Here is a 20668-nt window from a genome sequence, read left to right on the forward strand (position 1 = left end):
GAAGGTTATTATAAAGCCAGGGAATGTGGTGCACTGGTCAAGGTAAGGTGGCTGAAAGTCTGTCCAGCTGCAGCAGTGAACTGAAAGACATTGAAACAAAAGCAAACAAAGCAGGAGGTGGTTGGCAAATAACAAATGAGTAACTAAACACCAGTTCCTGGCGTAGGTCTGATGAGACTTTTTCAGGAACCACAACAGCAAGAAAAGGTGAGATCATGTATTTCTGCATTTGTCATTCTGGAAGCTCTGAGAATGCTGATCTGGCACTAACAGCTGTTTTTAATAGCCTAATTTAATTTTTAAGTTTCTGTAAGTACTCCCTGCAGGACTGGTAAATGCTATTCTTGTTGTTGTTAGTGGAAGTGGCCAACCCCGGTGATGTTGCAAACATACACCACAAAGCACATGTTGGGTGACTTGCCAAGCCCAAGGTCTGATGGCTGATAGCAGGAATGACCCACTGCTCAGCTGTCAGTAGCTATGGCCTGGATGCTGTATGGGAGGCTGGATTAAATAGTCCTTTCCAAGAGTTTTCAGGCCAGGATTCTGTCCTGACTGTGTTGCTTCAAGGGGCTGCAGTACTTGAGTATATAATAGTGAGTGGAGGAGGCAGCTGGATGTTGTCCATTGGATTTCTTCTTCCTTTGCTGGATCTCTCCTTGTACTTCCAGTTTAAATGTTGGGGGCTGTGTTTCTAACCTGAGGTGTGAGGTTAAAAACAAAACAGCAGAGTGAAGAGTCCGTGCTCCTGGGTTTTGATTCTGAAAGATGACGCATCTGTCATTCTTCCACCAGTCAGTGAAAGTACCGGAGAAAGAAAAAGAACCTTGTTTGTGGTTAGAAATTGAAGTCCCTCACACAGCCCCATGAGGACCTGGTAAGCAGGAGCACTGGAGCCTGTTCAGCTGGTGCTGGTGTGACCAGCTTGTTGCATCCTTCTCCGGTGGCTGCTCTTGCTCAGGTGCCGGTGCCGTGGTGGGGTTGTGTTCACAGCAGCTGTTTGGAGTGAAAAAGCCTTTCCCTTGAGATTTACCGGGTGGCTGTGCAGCACCTTGGGCTTGACCTGCTAAGCTCTTCAGCTGCAGTGCTTCTGACTTGTTGTGATTCTTCATGGATAGAAAGGGTTCATCTCAAGCAGTGGTTATTAATCTAAAGGTAGCATTGAGAAGACACAAATATACTGTATATACAGTAATTTCTGTGTACCTAGCTAGAGGCAAAAGGAAAAGGAGTTGGTGGGAAGCATAGCTCAGGATTACACTGTGAGGGGGGAAATATCAGCCAATTTAGGATGTGAAAGAAAATGTACTTCCTCCTTCTACTTCTTTATAATTTTGTCCTCAGGGAGTAGTGTTGCTGTGTTCTCTGAAGGAAGGCTTCAGTGTGTTTAAGGGCTTCAAGGTCGAAGGCCTAGGACTGCTGACTCTGTTTGTGGGAGGATGTGATGCTTTCAAAATGCAGAACTGCAGTAGTGAGATGAACAGTGTCTTAGTGGGCGGAGAAATGGGGAAAGTCCCTATTATCAAGTGTCCAAAATGGCTTAAATTTCCCAATGAAATACAAGGTGAAAGATCCCAAAGGGTAAGTTTATCACAAGTTGGGAAATCAATCTGCAGTCAGTGACCCTTTTATAAAAGGCACAGATTTTGCTTTTAGCTTGTGGGGATCACTTTTTTTTCCTAGACAAAAGTTGGTGTTTAGTGCACGTCAGCAGCAGTGAGTGAGTCGTGCATTGAAGGTCCTCAAAGAGCGGCGTTGCCCTGTGAAGGCTTGTCAAGATGATGGTTTCACTCTCTGCTTATCAGGTGTGACAGTGACAGGAGAGCTGTTGGCTCTGCTAACGCTGGTACTCCAGGCTCTGCCTGGGAGCAGCAATCCCAAGTAATGGAATATGCTCAGTGGCTGTGTCCAAGTGGCACACGGTTCGTATTGACAAGGTGTGGGTCTGTGAAGCTCCAAGCAGCAAAGCTTCAGCAGAGCATGTGGACTTTGCATTCCTGCCTCTAAAACTGATCCAAGCAGTGATCTGCTGAGAGGTAGAAGCTGTGCAGTAATTTCTTCCCCAGATGTAGCTGCTATGAAAACAAGTGTTGAGGGAAGTATTTTTCTCACAATGGCCCCTCTATCAAGGGCGCTTCACAAGTTACTGGATTAGCATAACAAGGGTGGATTGAAGCAATGCCGATAAGAGCAGAGTGTTTCCTGCTGGAATTATGATCGAGTGACTTATAATTCTGCTGTCTTGCACATTTTTTCAATCCTGGACTTAATAGGACAGCTTAGGCTGCCTGAAGTGTCACCACTTCCTCTTCTGCATCTGCAAATTGCAGCAGGATTTGATGCTGTCCAAGCCAGCACATGTAGACTGGGGCTGATGCTAGGAGAAGTCACTCTTCTCTTGACTGGAGCATTGTGAAATGTTTCCTCCCTTGTGCTGTGTTTGGAAACACTGGTTTTTCTAATAACCCAGTTAAACTGCATGTTCTCAAGTCCCATGTGGTTTGAGTTTTGTTGTTGTTGGTGGTGGTTTTTTATTTAGATTCTTTGTGGAACATGCAGGTGCATGTTAGATATGCTCAGGGGCCCAGGAGAAAACAGCGTTGTCGCTTTCCTTACAAGTCGGACAAAAGTTTTGAAGTTGTTTTAACCTCTCCCCCAAACAATGAAACCCAAACACCTTTATGTTGTAGAACTCCATGCAAACAAATTGCCTTTGTTTGCCTCTTTGTACACTGAAAACCCAGGAAATCCCATAGCTATATGCAGCCCAAACTTTGCTGGTAGGTTCATACTTGCAATCTGAACCTTTGAAGAATGAGTCCACTTCTCTACAGAGTTGCAGATCTGTTTTTGAAACATTGTGGAGGGCAAGGTTCTGACCAGCACTTTCTGGCATTACCTGTGTCAGTGTGCTCAAAGACTCCTTATTAGCTTTTTGACTTTTCCACAAAACGTGGCACTAAACTGCAGCCTTGAAATTTGGATATTTTTTTTTTTAATGGCATCACAGACTTCTTTGCTCCTGATCTCCTGTGGAATGGCACTGCTGTATCAGTGCTGCAGTGCCAAGACCCATGTGCATTGGTGAAATTGTTTCCAGCACCCATTTGGAATAAATACGTCTGTTGCTTGCTGGACAACATTTCATACATGATAAAGAAATGGATAGTACTGTATTCTAACATCCTGGGCATGATTTAACGTTAGATTTGGGCTGTGAACAGGGATGTTTGTCTATGATAAGTCTCTTCAGGCAAGACCTCAGTGGAGAAATAGTGCAAAACTGTGGTTTCAACATTGTGTAAATGGGACCTATATCTGAGGTTCTGCTTGGCAAATCCTGGCATTGATGCGACTCTCCCATCCCTAATAAAGTTTGCAGCTTTAGACCTTTTAATCACAGCTGTCTGAAGTGGAAGTTTGTTGTTCCTGAGGTCATGGTTCAGGAGGGTGGCTGGAACACTTTGCACTCTGGGGCTGCTCAGTGATCAAATCAAGGGACTGCCCTGGCTGAGAACACGTTTCCACACCAGCACAGAGGTTCTTCAGGTTGCAGTTACAGTGTAACCAGCCCTGGTATGCACAGAAGCTGCTACCTGAGGCCAGGGTGTTTGAACAGCTGCCCTGTGAACCCGACCGAGCATCTGATCCAGGCATAAAACACTGTTTATTCTTGTCAGATGAATTGTTATAACCCTGGTCTGGCATGAACTTGGGGCAGGAACAAAATTCCCGTGCCTTCAGAGTGCCATGGCACTAAGATTGAGTGGAAAAGTGTGGGACGTGCCAGGCTTTGTGTTGAATCTCCCTTTTGGAATATTTTGGGGCGTTGAATCAAGAAGTAGAATTCAGGAATCAAATACAAGGTTGCTGGCTGGCTTCTATCTTCATGTGAGCCTGTAGGCTTTTCTAAACCATAGCTCTTTTTAAACCGTCATGGAAAAAACACACTTCTGGGTTTGGCTTAGAGATGAGCTGTTTCCTGCCCTTCATGGCTTCTTTCTGGTTTGAAGTCGGAAACAATGCTGAGAGGAAAGAGAACAACCCACTGTACTGCTGGTGAAAGGGGTCTGTAATAGCATTTTATTTCTGGTTACTTTGTGACCTGAAGAATTGTAGCTGAGCAGGGCATATTCCTGTTAAAGTTCTAACACCAACCAGTACTTTTCAAAGCTTATTCTTTCTTTGTTTCTCTTTGCCCTGAAGACCACACTCTCCATCACTTTAACAGTCTTGAGCTGTTCTCATTGCCACGTGAGCAGATGATCAATTTTTCGCTTCTGTGGCAGTAGGTTATCTGTGATTTGATGCTCTCATTGGGTGGTGTGTGTGCATCTCCTCCTCACCAGGGTGCATTAAAGCCTTGGATGTGACCTGTGAAATCAGACACGACCATACTGTGTGACAGAGTGTGTCTGAGGTGGTGGTGTAAGGTCACTTCACAGTTGGACAAGCAGTAACATGTGTGAGCGTCTTCACTCGACCCTGGAGCTCAGCTGGTGTCTGTGAGGCAGCCACAGTCCCCACCTTCCCTGCAAGCTCCCCTCCTGCAAGTCTATCTGCATTTTGAAGCCCTTTTCAGAGTTGTGCCTCTTTAAAAGAGTAATGAGGTTGAAAGCAAGATACGGGGCTGTGTGACGGGTTGAGGCCCATCCATTTGTCAGGGAAATGGTTTTCCAGCACTGCAGACCGATAGGAAGTGTCAAGCCTGATAAATATGCTCGAGCTTCCTTACTTCTTCATTTTCCCTAGAGCTTGGTTTCTAGAAAGAAATATTGATATGTAAAATATTAGAGATAGTCACCAGGGACCAACCTGGAGTGGAGACAGGGCAGGAATATTTTAATTTTGAAGCTGGCTGAATAAACAGTTAAATGAACAAACACTTTCTTTTGTTTTATAGAGACTTTATTTAACCAAAAAAAATAAAAAAAAAAAAAGAGGAAGGGCACCAAACTTCATACACTGAAGTGTCTGGGAGGGAACATCCTTTCAGATGTTTGGTGTGTTGGAGATAAAGGCACCCTTCCTTTCATCAGTAGCCTTTTTTCCAAGGGATTTTTTGATGCAGTGCAGTCAGTGAGTCTGGGTTTCTGGGCTCCTTGTTTCTGGGCTCTGGCTGAAATAGCTCTTCCTGCTGGAATTGAAATAGGAAATGACCTGAGCTACACATGGTGAACAAGAGGAAGGTGGGGAGTGGACTTTCTAGCTGGAAACTTGTTAGTTCTGTTTATATATTCAGTAGCTGAGAAACAATTATTTTTTAAATGTTCAGAATCTGGCTAGTGAGAGCATTTGCTGTCTTGTTATCCATGGAAGTATGATGATGGGAAAAAGTGGTATTCTCCTCGTAAGATTTTTATTTATAATAAAATTTGTGACTAATATGGTTACAAAACTCCCCCCTCCCTCCAACACCAGTTTCACAGAGAGAATTGCCTTGGATCTGCATCAGATTTGTTAGTCTGAATAAGTATTTCTACACACTTGGTGACCAGGAGAGTGGCAGCCAGGTGACAGCCACACGTGGGACATGGCTGGATGTGCTTTAACCCCAGTCACATTGGTTTGCAATGGTATTTAAATGTTATGCTGCTATTCCTGGGCTTCAGGGGTGAAATTATAAGTTAACTTTAGAACCCAGAACCTCTTGAATAGTTTTTTCTTACAATATCAGCATGCGGGTTGATGTTCAAAAGTGTTAAGAGCTCTATTTTAAAGATCATAAGTTATATTGATTCTTTTGAATGCTTTAGTCTGAAATGCATAAATACAAAAGGGCTGCCTCTCTTATTTAAGTGTTGTGGGAGTAAATTTTTCCTAATGCCTGTTTGCTAGGTAGTAGCCAAATGATCTAGATCTTAGCTATGGCTTAGATTTTGTCTTTTCAGTTGAGGGGACAGAAGAAAAAGAATAGAGTGTCTCTGAAGGACAAGCTGAAGTGACCAACATGTCTTAAATGTGAATGATGAGGTCTTCCCAAATGCTTTGCCCTGGCAATCCCTGGTGCTTTTATATTTGCTTCAGGATGGGCAGTATCTCCAGACTAGCAATAGTTCTCAGGGATGGCCATGTTTTCCAGAGGGACAAACTGAAGTTGAGGAACAATTATAGTAACCAAGTTCTATGAATAGCAGGTCTTTCCTGCCATTTTTGTGCCTGGAGAAATCTCTATGGATTTGAGCAAAAAGGAGAGAAGACTAAACCTAGCTTGTCTAGAGATCAAATGCTCCACTAGAGTGAGTATTAAAAATAGTTTGGGGAGCTAAAATGGTCTTTGGTGCCTACAGCAATGAGCTACATGAAATAATCCTGCTCAAGTCCTGGGACATCAGAGGCTTACTTTGAGCTGACCTCCTGTTAAAGGACTTGAAACGACAGCCCTTGCAATTCAGCTTGTCCAACTTGATTAGATTTTATCTGGAGCTTGATTGAATTTGTGAACAAGATTATGAAAAGCAACATGACTGTCAATGAGGTGAGCAGTCTTTGAGGGAAAATTCTCTAGTATCTCAGAGGGTAGTGCTTTTAAGTTCAGTTATGAATATTAGAATTCCTTGATTTAGTTACAGGTTTTAATAAGGCATTCTTGCAGCTGTGCATCAATGGTACTAGTTTAACACATAGCTTGTGTGGTGTTTGCTTCCATCTTAAGGATCCTGAAAGAGAAAGGTTTTCTTTCCATCTTAGCTGCTACCAAAAATGGTTTTAACCCCTGGGATCGCAGTTTTTTAGGAAAGAGCTTTGATCATTAAGCACAGCAGGAAGAACAGCCTTGCTTGTTAGGGTGGAGCTGTGTGTGCTGTGCTTCGTTGCTCTAGCAGGTCAGGCTGTAGATGATGACCTCGGGATAGCTCACTTAAACAACACATCTGAATGTTTGTGTAGTGGATATCAAAGTCAGAGTCATTTGAGGGCATAGGGATTTACAGCCAATTTGTAAAAAGAGGGGAAAATGGAGGAAAGCCTGGATATCTTCCCCCTGTGCATGGGGTAAATGACAAGTTTTGGAAGCAGATGTGCTGCCTACTGTTTCCTTCTTTCCCTGGCTCTATTCTACTGAGTGTGGCATTGTCTCCAGCTCAGAGATCATACCAGTGATTGCTTGAGCCCTGTGAGAGCCAACCTACCCATCACAGTGCTGCATTGTCACAACTCTTCATGTTGGTTTTCTTGTTTTAATTCTGTTGCTAAATGTTCAATGGTGATGCTGGAGAAGAGAAAGAAAAAAGCCTCTGACACCTTCATATGTAGCAGCAGCTGTTAATGGGGAAAGTAGTACTTTGCTAAAACTGGGGACATCTCACTTATTAAAACTATGGGGTTTACCTTTCTTTTCTTTTTCCCTTGGTGAAGAAAAAGCAAGTTGGTGCAGAAATAACAGTAATTTATAAGCTTGAGAACGGTGCCCACATAAATGATTACAACCCTTTTTGGCTACTGCCAAGAAATAAAGAAATCCAGTATTTAATTGTCTGCTTATCAAATGTCTTTACAACTAGTTTTACTTGAAGGAACCAGTAGATGATGTGACAGATTTTCAAATGAATTTGTACACTTAGTCCCTAAAAACTTTTAAATTGTTTCTGTACTGAGTAGGCTGGCAGGATCTACTTCTCTCTGACAAGAAAGTGCATGGAGGTGGTGTATTTCTTGGAGCTGTTCTCCGTTTGAGACAACTACAGCAGAAATGGGTGTGTGTATGTTTGCATGCAGGAAATCTGTGGGGTTTGTCTTTAAGATATTAAATCTGCTCTTTGTTCTATCCCCAGCAGAGCTGGCAGCATGGATTGCTTCAGGGGCTCCCATTTCAGTGCAGAGTTTGGCCGTCAGGAACCAAGCTTATCTATTTGACTTCATGCAAGTGCTTCTAATCTGCCTCAGTGCCACTTGATCAGCTGAGGGGCAGCAATTTTGGAGAGGCAGCGACATAAAACACAGTTGTTTCTCCAGTGGTTTGACTTTTGGTTTATAAATAATGGGAAGCAGGCAGGTGTTCTAGGGTGCATAAACAATTGCTGTAAGTACAGGTGTGTGATGGCGAAAGGGAGAGGTGCTGAGGCTTCTCCCCCTCTCGCTGAGTGGGGCGAGCTCAGTCAGCACTGTGTGGCTTCCCTGCCTGAGAAGATGCACCTGATCAGTAGTGACTGCCCAGATGATGAGCTTCTCCTGCACATACTGGGAAACAGAGCAGAGGAGTTCATTGTATCCTTTGCTTGGCTCTGATGCTGAGTGCTTCTGAGAGATAATGGTTTGGGATCTGGATGAAAAGAATTCCAGACCTTTCTTGTGCTAGAGCCTGCAAGAACTCATTCCATTTGAGTTCTTTGTCCAATCCTTTTTTTTCTGTGTGTGTGTCTCAGGTTAATTTTTGCTTGCATCTAAAGGGGATTTGGTTTAGGTGGTTGTGCTAGAGGAAAGCTATAACAAGCTCTCCTGCTGTGAGCTGCTGTGCTCAGGCACTAGAACTAGTCTCTACTCCTCCACATCAATAGCATGCTTCGTGATCCGCTTTGTGGCTGTATTGGTGGTAAACCCAACAGCTGGATCAGTTGCTTTTCCACAGTTCCAGTTTCTGTACTCTATCCTGCTTTCCTTCTGTGAGAAGCTCTTATCTTCTCTTATAAATGTTGGTGTGGTCTAGAACCCTGCGATTGGAGCCCTTTCATAGCGAAGCTGAGACAGGGTAACTCTATTGTGATTGTTTCCTCCCTCACTTTCCTAAATCAGTGGAGTGAAACACCTACAAGAGCAGCACTCATAGCTTTTGGTAGAAGACCTGTGTCAGACATGAGCACAGCTGCACATTGTGCCCCTTCCCCTCCACTCCATCCTTATTTCTGCAGTTCTACCTTCCCGCTTGCCAAGAAAAACCTGAGCTGGGAATGGAGGTAAAACATGGGATTGTCCTATCTTGTTTTTGTTGAGATAACTTGGTGTGGCTGCTCAGCACTGACCCTGTTATTTGTTTAACCGAGGTCCTGCCTCCTTTGTCTCTCCCTAGTTGACCTCCGCTGGGGGACGGGCGATCGATCCTGTCATGAGCTGGGGCAGGATGAGCTGGAGCAGCGGCAGTGCTTGCCAGGCTGGGCTGTGGGGATGCAGAGGAGGGGTTGAGCAGGGAGCTCTCATGCGTGCTGGCAGCCTCCCACCTCCCTGGCTCGTTGCTGTGCAGCTCTGGAAGGCAGCAGCCAATGGGAAGCACGAGCATCCATGCAGTTGGGCTTGCCGAATAACTCTTGAGGTGCCTTGTTTTCAGTCAGAAACATGTACCTTCTCTGTTGCTGCTCTTTTCCCATCCCTACATCTCCTTTCCTCTCCCCTGAGCTGTCTCATTGTGTTGTTTTGAGGGATAACATCTTTGCTGTTGAGCCTCTCTCTTGGACCCTGATGGTATTTGCTGCATTTCTCGTGCCCTCAGAGCGACTGTCCAGTGTGGGGGGACATCTGTCACCTTTTGGTGCTTGGTGACCATATCAGGTTGGGTAGGTCATGCAGCTGGAGGCTAACCCGAGTTTTGAAGGTCTGTGCTTTGCCTAGCTCTCTAAGCAAGCTGAAAGTAGCCTAAAATGGGGCCATCAGCCATTTCACATGCATGGGCTCCCTCCAGCTATGTGTGCCAGCATAAATGCTGTGTTACTTCCTCATGGTTTGGGGCCCCAGTGCAGGAGAGTTGCTCCTCAGGTGCAGGGAAAGGTCGCTGAGATGGTTAGAGCCTGACCTGTGAAGGGAGGCTGGGAGGCTTGGGGCCCTTCAGCCTGAAGTGGAGAAGGAGGAAGGACAGAAGGAGGAAGGGCAGCCTTTGCATAACTGAAGATGGTTCCAGGCTCTTCTTGGTGGTGCCCAGCAAAAGGACCAGGGACAACAACCACAAGCTGAAATGGGAAATGGCACGTGGGTGCAGTCACTTATGAGCATTTTTTCTTGTAATGCTGGAGCAGGGGCTGAGGGAAGCTTTGGAAATTCCAGCCTTAAGAGACAGTTGGAATTTCCCAGGCCAAGGCTCTGAGCAACCCCATCTATTAAATTAGCCCTACTTTTAGCAGCAGGTTGCACTACAGTGACCTCCAGAGGTCTCTTCCAGCCTATTGTTTTCTATTATTGTATGGAATCTGTGGAACTGAGGTTTGTCTCTGAAATCTCACAGCAGTAGCATGTTGACATAGTGGAGTGAATGCTGTAAAGCTGGAGCTTTAAACGTGGACATTTAACTTGTGGGAATTAATCTTTCAGGATTCTGTGGTGCCTGTTTTCAAGAATAGAATGGGAAAGGAGATGAAATGACTATGAATGCTGCTTTCCCCCCTCCCTGTGGGGGGCTGAGTTAAGGCTGAATGGTGCTTTGTTTTCCCAGGTACCCCCTCCTGCCCTGTTAGTGTGATCTTTATTTTAAAAGTATACCTCACATTCATATGTTCCCCATATAGTCCTTTCAGAATAGTCAAGATTGACACGTAAAGACACAGTCATTCTTATTTTGTCTTTATTAAGTCCAGTGTGTGCAAGTAGGTTACAATCTAAGTGTAATGAGAAGCTAATCACCAGCCTTCTCCACCCCCTGGGATCCCAGGAGGTTACTGGAGCAGCACACTGCCCCACTTTCTTTCCTCATGTGTGGCGATGATTGCATTTTTTTGTCTTGTTTGGTATTTTAAGCATGACTCTTGATAAGCTAGTTTGATAGTTGGCTGCTTTGTCTAGGACCAGCATTTGACAGATGACTTCAGAGGGGGAAAGCAACTTAAGTAGCTTAATAGGATTTAGCTCTGTCTACACTGTCCTGCCAGAGCATGTTATAAACCACTTTAGTGGGATTCCTCCTTTAAATATAGCCATGACATAAGTGCAGGCAGAACCCTAAGAGAACTCTGGGAACTTCCCTGAAAAATCTATCTCAAGATGTGGTTCAGAAGAATTGCTGAATGAATGAGTATCCGTGCAGGAACTTGAGGAATCCTACCAAAGCTGATCTGATGAACAGGATAAAAGGATCTCTGAAGAGATAATGTGTATTAGTTTACCTATGAAATGCATTGATTTCTAGTGGATAAGATGTGTATGTCCTGGGAAAGCAAAGCAGCTATCGAAAAATTCCATTAGGACACAGGGGGAGAACACCTCCTTTTAACTGATGTAACATCTGTTACAGCAAAATAGTCCTGTATCCCAAACTTGGTGGGAAAGGAAGCTAGAAGTGAGGTGTATTTGTCTTTAAATGGCTGATATAAACCCAGGACTTAAAATTTTTTTTAGGCCAGTGGCCCATGACAGCTTTCAGCTTTGCAGGCAAACCCCAAGAGAGTTGAACAGCTTTGAAACAGTTGAAAGGAGACAGATCCCCCTCTTCCCCCAGCTCCGTGGGGAAATGGAGAAACTGCAAGAACTGCTCAGACCTGGAGTCACAGAGCAGGGTGGATGCAGTGGATGCCCTCTGTGGATACATGTTGGAGCACCATGTTTGCTTTGTATATGCAAGGGGGTTTAATGTATAAGTTCATCTACTCCTAGCTGTGTCATGGCATTAAGGGGATGAATTTAAAAAGCATGGGCTCCCCTTTCACCAGCATGATGGCTGGGGAGCAGAAGCAGAGGGGTGAGGCAGTGACCACTCGCCAGAACTGAGGGGGCAGCCTCTGACTTGCCCCTGGCTGCTGAGAGGGCCATCTGCAGCTCTGCAGCGCTGATGGGCAGAGCTGTAAAGAAACCATCTCTATTCAGAGTGCATTTCCCTTCAGGATAGCTGCTGGAGGAGGCCCTAATCCCTTCGCACATTTGGCCAGGAGCCTGCATGAGGCCTTTCTCAGCTCCGTAGCCTCCCTTGCGCAGGCTGAGGAGAAGTGGTTAATGACGCTCCCAGTCTTGTCAGTGGTGCAGAAACACGGGCTCCAGCTGTGACTGTGGTGGGTCTTGGCTAGCTTGGATAGTTTTTTGATCTGCTTCCTCTGTTAGTCCCTCTATGGTATTTTCTTTCCTGGGTTTGAAGGTTCTCAATAGTGAATATTGGTTGTCTTTGTCCCTGAGGGGTTTTCTTTTTTTGAGAGCTTTTTTTCCTTTAAAGAAAGAAAAGGAAAAAAGGCAACTCAAAAAATCCCAAAATAAAACCAAAGAAGACTCCATATGGAAATCTTTCCTGCACATGGAGGAGCCTCTTTTGTGTGAAGGAAAGGTACAGCTTAAGTTGAAGCAACAAATTTTCTCCTTTTTCCCTAGTTTTTTTTTTTAATTTTTTTTAAGTTCTGACTGTAGTAGTCTTCAAAGAGGCAGTTTGGAGTGAATTTATGGTGAGAAGTTTGTCTCTGACATTTAAATGGCACGTTTGCATTGTTTGTGCAAGGAGGTCAGCGCAGGTCCACAGTCAATAGATGGGTCAGAGGTCTCTGTTCTCCCTTCCCGAACTTACAGAAGTTATCCCTATAGGATATTGCCCCTTTCCAGTTCTCCGTGGCCTCTCCACATGACCGACATACTGCATTAAAGCTGACTTCAGATACAAATTATTTTAAGGAAGATGTCGTGTGGGCTGCTGGCTGTAGCACAGTGGGCCGTGACTTTCTGAAGATGTAGGGCAGTGTGCCTTTGATTTTTGTTCTTTATCCCCTCCCAGAGGTCAGTGCTCAGGGCAGCCAGACCCGTGTAATTTGCTAATGTCATCAACTGCTATTTCTCTCACACTGCAGTGGGCTTAACGTGCATTCTGAACTGCACCAAGTTTTTGCTGTGTAAACAGCCATTTGACCTGCTTTGCCTATGTAGACAAATGCCAGTGAAGCTGGATGGGGTAAATATCAGTGGAAACTCAGTGCTCTGTTTTTTCCTCTTAGTTATTTTCATGTTGTTCCAAACTTCTCACTCTTGATTCGGAAGATTTATTTCAGGTTAAAAACTGAGCACACACTGGATGTGGATCTCCATGTTAAAGGCACCTGAGCACACCAGTCTAACCCATTCCCATTACATATAAATGCAGAAGCCAAATTATTGCAACTTACCTTCTTGCCCATTCTGTGCTAATAGAAACAGTTTATGAAGCCATTTGCAGTGGATTTGTTATCTTGGCCAGAAAGTATCTCTTTTCCTCCTAATTAAATTTTTTTTTTTAAACTTGGGTTCCTCCAAATGCCAAAGTGTGTGCTTCAGCTTCTTGCTGTGGCTTAAACATTTTCCTAATAGCTGCTGTTTAGAAAAAGACCTCTTCATGGTGTTCATGGTGCTAATGATATGGAACAAGTTGTATACGTTAAAAAAAAAAAGGCAACTTTAAGTTGCCTTTCAAGTCTAACATTAGTAACAATTTGATGTTAAGAGTTTCCATTCCAATTTGGAATCTCTCTCTGTTATTCTGTATAACTTTTGTGGTTCAGTGCAGCAAATGTGTACGCTCAAGTTTATAGTGTGCAGCTGTAGATGGACGGTGCCAAAACTTCCAGGACATAAATGGGATTAAAATGGTGCCTGAAACAGGCCAGCAAGTTCAAAATAATGCAAAATAATGGCAGCAGCAAGCAGAACCACATTATCTACAGTGGAAACACTGCCATCCCTGATGATGGGATGGGCTAACCTTGTTGATGGGTTGATGTTCCTTTGGAGAAAGTTTCCGTAACTGGGACAAGTTTTTGTTTTCTGTTCCACTTAGGGGTGACTCTGCTCATTTCCATGCTCTTTCCTCTCCCTCCCCAATGCCTTTTTTTAACCTCTTCCAAATAGAAATGACATGTGGAACACTGATGGCTGCCAGCTAAGGGGGTCCTGCAGGGTGTGTTCAGCTTGCAGTGACCTCCCTGCCAGGACGTCAGAGCTGAGGATTGAGCTCAGTGTCTGCAAACTCCACAGTAGCTGATCACTTCAGATTTGGTTGGCTGGTTTAAGAGGAGGTGATTAAGAAGATCAAGAAGTTGCAGTGAGCCTAAATACAGCATTTAATCCTAACTGGTGCCGTGTCTCCTGGAAAGGATGGGGTTTAGATCCTACAGAGAAACAGGAGACTAGTAGATGATGCATGTAATCACCTCTACTGAAAGGCTCAACCTTTGTGGAGGACTCTTGAAATTCACAGGAGCAGTATGAACATTTGGGTTTGAAACCCAAATCTAATAAGAAGCAGCAAAAGCTAAAGAGCAGCTAACGTGGAGGAAAGCACACTCTGTACAGCTGGAGTCTTGGAAAAAACTCCTTGAGGTTGGTATCCATGCCAAAGCATGAGTGGTCAAAATAGACAGATAAAAAAATACAGTGTCCCAGCACTTGGCTTGATAGAGTGCAAGGACAGGCACACAGGAGAGAGTATTTTTTTCCCCTCTAAATGAAGTGTATTGTCTCCAAGAGCACACGTTGTAGGAGGGGGAAGGGAAAAAGGATGGAAATTGGATTAAGTCACTGGGCTTCAGGCCTAAGCATTTCCTGCTCTTTTTTTCTTTCTTTCTTTCTTTCTTTTTTTTTTTTTTAAACACATCAGAGCTGCCTCACTCACGTGCTGGGCTGTGCAAGTGTGCCCAGGTCCCTGCCTGCATGCACAGGCAGCTTGGCAGTGCCATGTCTTGCCTTCAGGGAGTTCCAGGCCAGCAGGAGCAGAGCTCCTGCTGCAGAGCTGGGGATGGGAACTGTCTTGGCATGGGAATTTATACAGCACTTGGGCTTGAGCCAGGTAACACAGGCAGTGCTTGCTTATCCCCGAGATGTAGGAGCATTAAATTCATACTTCCTTTATAGCATGGGGGTTCTTTCCATTATCCCATTTGCTGGAAAATTACCTTGCAGGGAGATTGTTTTAAGATGTTAATGGATGATACAGTTTTCTAACCAAGAAAATCAAGTGGCTTCTAAAAGGCCTTGAGTAGAGGAGCCCTCTCGGGCGGGAATGTGTGAGCTAATCTGTTGTGGGAAAGGAATGTCTGGTGGAATTGTGCAGATCTGCCATGGCCGAGCTGGATGTGAGTGATGCAGGACATCCAGCTATCCTTTTGGTGCCCTTCACCTCAACATTCCAAATAATTATCTGATTCTTGTCTCCAAACAAAGTTAACTAATGGTTTTATCTTTGCCCAAGTGGGAATACTAGGAAGAAATAATCTCCTGAAGCTGAAGGCCTGTTCCTATGAGGATTCCTTGCACGTTTTGCTGCTCTGGAATTTGGGGCAAAGACCTGCACGAGCACTGATGCATCCATGGCGGTGTTTTTTTAGAGCCCTGCAAGGGAATTTGCAGAATCCCCAGAAAGGAAATCCGCCTTTTCAGTGAGAATGCTCATTTGACAAGCTGCCAGTTCTGAGCTAAGCCTCATTTAATAAAGATTTAGTCTGTGGGGACCTGTCACTGGAAACTGAATTTGGTGAGAGTGTCTCATTCTTTTCATCGCTGTAGTGCATAGAGGCTTTCAGCCAGCATTATGGAGAAACTAGGGATAAGAACATCCAATTTAGAGGACCCCCTTACCTCTGGGAATGTTTCCTTGCTGTATAAGATGGAGATTGCTGAGTTGGTAACAGCTAAGGGAATAAATGGATTGTTACTTGACTTCAACCCAATAGGATTCCAGTGTTCACTGCTGATTAGCACGGCTTAGATCTGCATTCATGGGCAGGAAAAAAATATCCAACCCAATTGTTAAGCAAATGCTTTCTACTCAGTGCTTTCCATCTCTTTGGGGTGTGATATGAACTGCTCTGATGAATTCTAGCACCTGCTCCTGTGTAACCTGTGGAAGTTGAGGTGTGCAGATGTACCTGTGCTCTATATTATTTAACTACAGCTCACAAAACCCTGGTGATGATTGTAGTGAGTTGGTCACTGCAGTAAGCCAAGGATCAGCAAGTTTGGGTCTTTTTGGCCTCTGCCCTGGTGGCTTCTGTGAATTGGACCAGTTTTAAAGGCAGTGTTGAGTCTTAAATTATGAAATAAGGAGTTAGAATGTTTGTTAGTATGGAGGAAATGATGATGAATCTGTAATCAACCTAGCCTTGTTCTCAGTCGTTGCCTACACTTGAGAAATTAATCTGAATTAACTGGAGGAATAAATTCAAAATAGATTAGTAAAACCACTTTAAATCCACTAAAGTGAATTAAACTACACTGAATTAAGGCCATTCTAGTTAAACTGCATTAAAACCCTGTGTGAACACTCATTTTTAATTAAAGTGGCTTTAGTTCACAGCTCTAATACCAATGAACTGTGTAATGCCCTTGCCTATGTAGAGAGCTCTGCAACATTGAGGAGACTGGCCTGGTCATTTAACCAACTTGGTAAATGGAATTGAGCTATCTAGTCATGCTAGGAGAGGTTTCAACTGCAGATCTGTTTTTATTCTAATGTATCTGCTGTATTGTCTTAAGGTGACTTGAAAAAAAAGAGAAAAAAAGGCATGACATAATGCTTGGCATTTCCTCCTTTCCGGAAAGGAAAGCCAACAACCAAAAAAAGCTAAAGGCAAAGTGTTGGCCTATATTGCTTGCTCCAGTGTGGACTTGCCCTAAATATATCTCTACTGCACTCTGTTAACAGTGTGCTTTCTCTGGGAGATGTCTGTATAAGGGGATGACACAGTGGAACCTGTCCTCTGTTTCCATGGTGCTCTTCCATGCTGCTGAGGGATCCCTCATGGAGGAGATTACATCCCAGTACCGTGGGAAAAGCCTCTTCCACAGCACGTTTCCTGCCCAGCTTTGCTCCTCCACTGTGTTGAGTGCAGTAATTGGCCTGGGAAGGCCTGTCCCCCGGCAGAGGAGATAGGGATGGTTTAGTGCTGAGATCAGCAGAGGTTTCCACATCCTCCCCCCGCATCACATTTGCCAATAAACGATTGGCTGTGTTCCCTATCAAAGCTTGCATCCTTCTGTAGAGGCTGTGGGATGAGTGACATCCTGAGACACTCAAGTATCTCAACAAACACCTCGTACAACATTTTTGAGAAATGAAAAACCTCTGAACACACGAGCTTGTTCAGAACAAGCTGATGAGGAGGTCAGAGTGTGCTCCTTGTGTTGCCACTATTACAAAAAAAAAAATCAGTTAAAATCAGCTTGGTAGGACAGAGCTGCTTATTATCTATAAGTATGTAAGCTTTTTAAAGATATGTCCCAAAGTCAAGGAAAAAAAAAGGCAGTGTAGGAAGTTGTGTAGGCATGACACTATCCCACAGCAGTTTCTTTTCTTGCTAAGATGACTTCCGTCCTTCATGGAATAAATAGAGATGAGTGCTCCTTTGGCAGCAGCCCAGGTGGCTTCATTTGTTCTTCTGGGTGAACTTTTTTCTCTTCCCACACTCCTTTAACCTCTTCCCTCTGTTTTATTCTCACAATCTCAAATCGTTGCATGGAAATGCAGAAAGAATAGTAGTTGCAGATTCAGTGGAAAGCTTTCTTTGGGCAAAAGCAAACTTTGAGGTGAAACTACAAACCATTCTCAAGCTGGCAGTGATTAAGACACTGTGTTCTTGAGGTGCTCAGAAGCTGTAGCTATTTTGCCCTGTTGGTTGAAATTACGAAGTTTTAAGATAAAATACCTTGAAAATCATCAATGGAAGATTAAAAGTGAAACCTTCTCAGGAACCACCTGAAGGCTTCATCTTTCCTTTTGGGTTTCTTAATGAGTTTTAGTGGACTTACTAACTAATACTAAAATAGCAATCATCTATTTCATGTGAAGAGCTGCTCACTGCAAAATGCTGCTGTTGGTACAGTCAAGGCCTAAACAACGTGGTAATTGGAAGTTGGATAGATTGAGATTGATGAAACTTGTACTTGATTAACACATGAAGTGTTCTGAGCCTTTGTGTATTCAGAATTAACTTCCCAAACCTGTTCTGCTGCCAGGACTTCTTCTGCCCAGTAACCTTCATGGCACAGGGGACAAGATGGTGTGAAGAATGGTCATTAAGCCAACACTCTCCTGTACAGTTGTGTGATGAATGAACAGCACTTAAGGCAGTGGTAAACCCCTTGAAATTTAACCTGAATGCAACCCAGTGTTTACCTCCAGCATTACGGTGCATCATGGCTTTCTTTAGGCTTTTCCTGTTTCTAAAGGAGTAAATATGTCTTTTATTTATTCTCATGTTCTTATGTAGATCTCTTCCTTTGTGACTGTAGGATGTGATGAAGTATCCATTCCTTAAGTGCAGTCTCAGCAGCTAAAATTAGCCTTCCAGGACCACAGTCCATAGATATTTCAGGTAACTAATGGTGTGGATCCCTTGGAACTTGCAAGCTGAAAGCGGCTGTTTTGTAAGGAGATTTTTCATCCAGTAGACAAGACTGTTTATTGGTTTATTTGATCCCCAGGAACACAAGGCATGGTCTAGGAGACCGAGGATTGAATTAACTGAAGGCTGATCTACAAATATGTCCTTAGGAATGATGTCAGCACCTATGGGTATCCCCACACCACATGGAAGAGTTGACCAACCCCCGGGGTAGTTTTGGGGGGGGTGTTTTTGTCGTGTCCTTTGTTCCTTATTGTGAAGGTGACCCTTTCTGCACATGAGGACCTAGATGTTTTCTGCCTTTTTTTTTGGCTTCTTACTCCCATGAAGAGGATAAATGCCATGAATCCTGGCAACCATGCTGGAGCTGAGAGAGGCTGTGATGCTGCAGCACTGTCTCTGCACAAGACCGAATTCATTCAGGTTTTGTGGTGCCTTTCCAAACCAGCAATGCTCTTGTGGGTACTTCCCTGTGTACAGCTATTAACTTTTATTTTGAAAGTGCTTCCTGACACTGTAGCTTCGTCTCTTGCCAGTCTGGCAGATACCACTTGGATTTACACTCATTTTCAGGGACTGCTCTGTCTCCACTTCAGCCATTAGTGTCAGCGCCATGGTAAAATGTTGCTCCTCCAAGTTGTCTCCATTTTCCTGTAAGGGCAGTTCATGCATCATTTGCTATAAAGGTTCTGATAGCTCAGCAAATGTTCGAAGACGAATTGATGCTCCTTTGTGGCAAAAGGCCCAGTGCATAATTTTACATTTACTCGGGATAATGTGGCCTTGGATAACCGAGTCCCAGATTTACTGTTGCAGGATAGAGCATCTGAGGGTTTATCCAGCCTCAACCCCCCTTTTTTAAATACTGTCGTTTAATCTTGACAGGCAGGCAGAGGCATATCTTTGGTTGCAACCAGGCTTTCACTGCCAGCCAGTCTCTGGGTCCTAAACTGACTCATCAGTCAGAAAGATTAATAACTGCTCTGCTGGATGATTTCACTTGTTGTCATGGCACATATCCATTAATGGAAAACAAATATTCTCTGGAAAATGAAATGCAGATTGTGGTATAGTGGCCAGCCAAGTCCTTTTTGGCCAGATGCAAATTTAAAGCGTATATTAAGCATCCATTCAAAGCAAGAACTTCAGGTTGCTTTCTGCATGGCAGTCTTTAATATTAATTTTTCCTTTTTTTTTTTTTTTTTTTTGTTTTTGGTATTTCCTTTCATTTCCTCTTAATGGGGGCTGTTCCCCTACATCTGGAGCTCTGCAGTGTGAATTTTTTGCTGATAAAGAGTTACTGGGAGGATGTTTTCAGCTGAGCTCGTCTTTCCACAGTGACGCCTTTTAGCGTGTGCAGGAGGGTTGAGGGTGTGAAGAAAGAAGTGCAGGCGAGCAGGGCAGGAAAGCTTTGCCTTACAGCAGCCTGACATGTTTAAAAAATAAAGAATATCCCTGAGGAGCTTTGGTATGCCAAATGTGTTAGTTAAATTAGTATTGAGTGCTCGTACATGGCAAGCCTTCAGAAGTGGGAGAACGTGGGGCTCTGAGCGCAGCTTCCCTCTCGGAGGCCCCTTTCTGCTCAGGATCTCAAGCAGCGCTCACACCATCTGGTGAAAGCATGGGAAAGGGGGATAGGGATTTTTCCCTTCAACCCCCACTCCTCTCTGGTAAAGATCCCAAAGTTCACTTTCTGCAGCGGGACTGAGTTTCTGCTGTACAGTTTGAGAAAGCAACACCTGTAAACTCCCCCCTGTCCCAGGGCGCCTGATGGGCTTTGGGTGGGTTTCTTAAGGCTGGGAGAGCAAAAAGCACATGGCCACGTGGAGTATCTGTGGTGCAGCACTGGGGTTTAACTACCATGGATCTCGTTATGTATGGCTGACGTTTGCTTGGCTGAGAAGGACTTTGTGTGGCTCATACGGTTTGCCAGGATAATAACTCAGCAGGGAGTACCTATGGAACAGAGAGGGGGGAAAGAGGGGAAAGAAAAGCCTGCAAAAAGCAAGTTACTACCAGACCCCGTTAGAAACAGTCACCAGTTTTGTTGAGAGTCTTACTTTAATCTCAGCATTCTTTGTTGTATTTCTTTGATCAGAAGGAAGTTATTGTTTTGACCGGGAGGAAGCATATAAATGTTCTTTAAGGAATTTCTGCATGGGGAGGAAAAGAGATACTGATTTAAGAACCCAAACCTTTGTTCTAGGTTTGCTGATACAGATCTATGTCTGCCTCCCCAATTTTAGGGCAGCAGTAGGTGACTTGGACCCTTTCCAGACATTTAAGTAGTTTCTAGTAAGTTGGCTTTTGTCACCACTACCAAGGGTTACCCAAAAAAGCTTATGGATAAAATGATATCCTTTCTCATATCTGAATGAACCAAGTAAATGTGGCTATATTGGGTGTTAGAATGGATTTAAATTATTTTATTGTATTTAGCAAAATTGGTTTGCATTTTTGGATTTCAGCCA

General features: G+C 44.0%; 1 protein-coding gene across 2 annotated transcripts in view; it reads left to right on the forward strand.

Annotated features, from left to right (window-relative positions):
- The window catches only part of TTYH3 (tweety family member 3), a 75911-nt gene that overhangs the window by 16254 nt on the left and 38989 nt on the right, over nucleotides 1–20668 (forward strand). The gene's annotated exons all lie outside the window — the stretch shown is intronic.

This window comes from Neopelma chrysocephalum, unplaced genomic scaffold, assembly GCF_003984885.1.
Source record: "Neopelma chrysocephalum unplaced genomic scaffold, ASM398488v2 Primary Assembly neopelma1_65, whole genome shotgun sequence".
NCBI classification, from domain to species: domain Eukaryota; kingdom Metazoa; phylum Chordata; class Aves; order Passeriformes; family Pipridae; genus Neopelma; species Neopelma chrysocephalum.